The sequence below is a fragment of the Dipodomys merriami genome, unplaced genomic scaffold, assembly GCF_024711535.1.
Source record: "Dipodomys merriami isolate MVZ:Mamm:240054 unplaced genomic scaffold, mDipMer1.0.p SCAF_159, whole genome shotgun sequence".
Taxonomy (NCBI): Eukaryota; Metazoa; Chordata; class Mammalia; order Rodentia; family Heteromyidae; genus Dipodomys; species Dipodomys merriami.
The window spans coordinates 771,057-775,539 of NW_027202926.1; the positions used below are offsets into that span (position 1 = coordinate 771,057).

The window sequence follows — 4,483 nt, forward strand, 5'->3', positions numbered from 1 at the left end:
CTCTGAGCATGCTAATACACAAGCATCGGTGTGTGTGCACGTGTAGGTGCGTGCGCACACACCCACAGACACACCCACACATTTAATCAAAATAACATCATATCAGTGTTCTACACTAATTTCTTTGTTAATGATATTATATGGATAAAATAGAGGAAATAACTATTCCATCTCGGAAAATTTGTATACATATTTTAATTGTAAAAATACTTTACAGAGGGGTCACATTTACATGAGCAAATAATGAGTACAATTCCTAACAAGCATTGTTACCTCCTCCTTTATTTTTCCCCCATCATCCCTACCCTCCCACCTCCACAAATACACCCCCCCTTCCCCGGCCTAAATTGTAAAGTTCATTTTTCAACAGAATGTCTTGTGCATCTCATTGTTACAATTGGTCAACCTGTATCCCTATTTAAGTATTTTTATTTCCCTTCCCCTCCCCAAATTAGAGAAACATATACATAGGATGTAGGGGCACCAACTTCAAATACAGTGAAAACAGGGGTTATAGTGTGGGAGAGGAACATACAAAGAAACAAAAAATATCCCATTGCACATTATAAGTACGTTAGAAACAATAGAGATAAAACTACTTGTTTCCCTATCTTGGGGTTCATTTCCCTTAATATCATCTTATCTGGTCATATGCACATGGCTTTTGACCTTTTCTGCTTATCCCAGACATATATTAGTTATTGAAAATAATGGAAACCATGGGACGTATGTTTCTTTGGACTTAGCTTACTTCACTTAATGAATTTTTTTTTCTAAGTCTTTCCAATTCCTAAAAAATTGGGCGATGTAATTGTTTCTGATGGAGGCATAGAATTCCATTGTGTACATATACCACATTTTCCTTCATCCATTCATCTACTGAGGGCCATCGGGGTGGGTTCCGTATCTTAGCTATTGTAAATAATGCTGCAGTAAACATAGTTGTGATGGTAGTTTATTTGTGAACATTTGGTTAAATCCCCAAAAGTGGGATTGCTGGGTCATAGTGGAGCTTTTTATGGAGTCTTTTGAGGACCCTCCACACTTTCCAAAGTTGACACTCTCACCAAGAATGCAGTAGGGTTCCTTGTGGCCACATCCTCTCCAGCATCTGGAACACTTCACGAATTTAGGTGTCAACCTTGCACAAGGCCATGGTAATCTTCTCTGTAATGTTCCAATTTTAGTGTATGTGCTGCCGAATTGAGCACAAAACATTTTATTTTTTTGGGTCCGGTCATGGGGCCTGAACTCTGGGCTTGGGCACTGTCCCTCAGCTCTTCAGCTCAAGGCCAGCGCTCTACCACTTGAGCCACAGCACCACTTTTGGCTTTTTGTTCATGCGGTGCTGAGAAATAGAACCCAGGGCCTCAGGCATGCAAGCCAAGCGCTCTACAACTGAGCCAACTTCCGAGCCCGCACAAAACATTTTTTATATATAAAGTGCAACTGATTTTCTTAAACTAGACAATTCAAAAAAGTAAGTTCAAAGGAATTTTCATGAAGTTTTAGAACCATGTATTTCTTACATAAGCACACATTTAAGAATAAAGTCAAGATTGACATGTCAAAAATTAAATAATTCCAGATAATTGTTGTTTGAGATGTGTGGGAGGAGGAATTCCATTATTCTATACAAGGCACCTGTCATAATGAACACTGCAGCAAGTGTTCAGGTTTGTTAAAATTTTAATGTTTTAAATGTATTTAAATTTGAGAATTTGCTTATATATGCCAAAATTAGGACGGTTTGGCAGGTCATAAAACTTTTCTATAAAGTATTTAAGATTTATGGTAGCAGATATATGCTACTAAGTATGTACATTTCAGAGTTTATAGAAACATTACTAATGAGAATTTGCAAAGGTTTTGTTTAAAGAAGCAGAGTGAAGAGTTAAGACTGTTAACTACACAGTTTCTGTTAAAACTTTAGAACTTCCATACATTACTTTATAAGTTCGTGAGGAACAAATGATGATATAAGCCATATAAAAAAGATGAGATGAGATGATCCATAAAAAGTAATCTTAGTGGGCAAATTTAAAGATTACTCATAGCCTATAAAACTCTTGTTCAACATCAAAATCTTAGCCAGTGTTAAATGTACAGGAATATGAGAAAATAGTAAAAATCTAATTTGTACTACACTTCAAATACTTAAAACACTGATAATTGTTTTTTTATTTTATTAATTATTAATATTTAATTATTAGTTTTCTTATTTGTAGCATGTTTTCCTTGTAATATAATACAACTTTTTGTAAGTCGAAATCAAGAGTTACTTTGAGAAGGTAACTGGGATGGCCAAGCCAATTTTTAATAGGTGCATGTGAATTTACAAAGAGGAAAATAAAGAACAAAATATTTATTAAAAATTTATCAAGTACAGTCTGAATCAGGAGGGATGATAAATGTCCACACCTAAAATCTTAACCCTAGGCTGAAGCCGCGGTATTACAGAGTTCAGGCCACAAAAGTGAGAGGCTATGTTTTGTTTTGTTTTGTTTTTTATTTTGATTTTGTTGGTTATGGGGCTTGAACTCTGGGGCCTGGGTGCTGTCCCTCAGCTCAAGTCTAGCACTATCACTTGAGCCACACCACCGCTTTTGTCTTTTTCTACTTATGTGTTGCTGAGGAATCAAACCCAGGGACTAATACATGCAAGGCAAGCTCTCTACACTGAGCCACCTTCCCGGCTCCTGAGAGACAGTGTTTTAAAAAATCATCTAAACATTTGCTTTCTGCATTGGGTTATATAATGAAATATATGAATATCTTTTTGTGTTTTTTGTGAATTGGTATACTTCTAAATTTATACTAACTTCAGCCACTTAATCCTTCTCAAAGTCATGAAATATCTCTGAGAGTTTGCTTCTGTGAAGATTGCTTTTGCATTTATAATTTCTTCTGAGTCATTTTTATTTTTATCAAAATCATTTTATATTTTATGTTGATGGGTTATCATACATCAAATACCTTCAAATGTACATGTAGAGTATAAAGATAGCAGTATGAATATTCTCATACAGCTCTTGTTTATCTTTTATGCATTTTCAGTATTATATTTTTCTCTCTCTTTCACTCTCTCTCATTTTCTCCCTTTCTCTTTCATGCTCCATGTCTGCTACTTATAATTCCTGCTCTTCTACTATTGTCCTTCAGGATCCACTGGTTTTGTGGGAACACGATAGGGACCAACAGTTTCCCTTGCATTCTTTAAGAATTATAAGAGTGACGTGATATTATTCTTTGCCATTCTAAATGGCTAAACAACATATCTAGGAATTCTTTTTCACTTTTACTACTATTATAAATTTTACCTCATAGGAATCATAGGAACGGATAAGATACTTTAACTTGTGACCTAAAAGTTCTTTTTTCTTTTACAAACAACCTTTTTCTTTGATTATCAATAAGTAACTACATGTAGTGAAAACAAACCTATCCTATGGAAAGTAGAGTGAAGTTTTTCACAGAGATGAAAAACAAGGTAATGGGGGGAGTTCTGGGAAGATGGCGGAGGAGAAGCTGGAGGCTAAACAAGGTCTCGCATAGAAAGCAGTTTTATAGTTCCAGTGAACAGTCCTAAGCCAGAGAATCACACCAAGTGTGCCATCACAGGACAGAGAGTTAGGCCAGAGAGGAAAATCCAGGCAAGGAGACAGATCTGAGCTCTTGACAGCAGCTGCCACTGAGGCGGCAGTGGTGGCAGCGGAGGCCGTAGCCACCATACCTGCAATACGGAGATTTCAGGACGAAAGAGCCAGACATGGCAGGCAAGAGGATTCTATTCAACACCACCAAGAACCAACAAGGAGCAGATACCTTCATCCTACAGTTCACAAACCAGAGACAACCCAGGAACCTAATGTCCTCAGAGGAGGGAAGGCCACTCCTCCCACCCATTACCAGAGATCTCCATCTTTGATACTGACAAAGCTCAGCTGAGCTGCTAAATCCAACTCAGGCCTTGGAAGAAAACTAGAGTCATTTAGCAGGTCACAAGAACCTAACGGATCTTCCAGACTCAGCTTCACCCAGGGAAAAGTCACCCAGCTTGGGCCACCAGCCCCAGGAGTGGGTTTCTTCACTGGGTAATTAGAGCCAGAGGCTGCCCGTCCCTTTAGCAGCCTGGACAACCAATTGAAATTCAGTAAACATAAACCCTGAGAGTGGCTCCAGGCTGGGCTCTGTGAGTCTTTCACATTCTAGCCCCTCAGGGGAAAGCTACGGTTTGTTGAAAGTCCTCAACTCTACCCAGAACCTAACCTCATCACAGCATCTCCAAACTTGAGGAAACATCCATCTCCCTCTTTTGTGATACTATTGAACCATCCTATTGAACTAGCCTGGGAGGAGGAACACATAATCCTGGGTAAAGCAGAGCATTTTTCTGCCTGCTCAAACAAACTGACTTAAGAAACCAACCAAGCCACAGGAAAATCAAGCACCACAAGCAGACCAGAGACTCCAACAAGAGGCT

At 38.3% G+C, this 4,483-nt stretch overlaps 1 non-coding gene across 1 annotated transcript; it reads right to left on the bottom strand.

Annotated features, from left to right (window-relative positions):
• Window positions 1-1,105: 1,105 nt before the first annotated feature.
• LOC138827645 (U6 spliceosomal RNA) lies at window positions 1,106-1,211 on the bottom strand. Its single transcript, XR_011372157.1, has one exon. It is a non-coding gene; the product is annotated as a U6 spliceosomal RNA (small nuclear RNA).
• Between the last annotated feature and the right edge of the window lie 3,272 nt (window positions 1,212-4,483).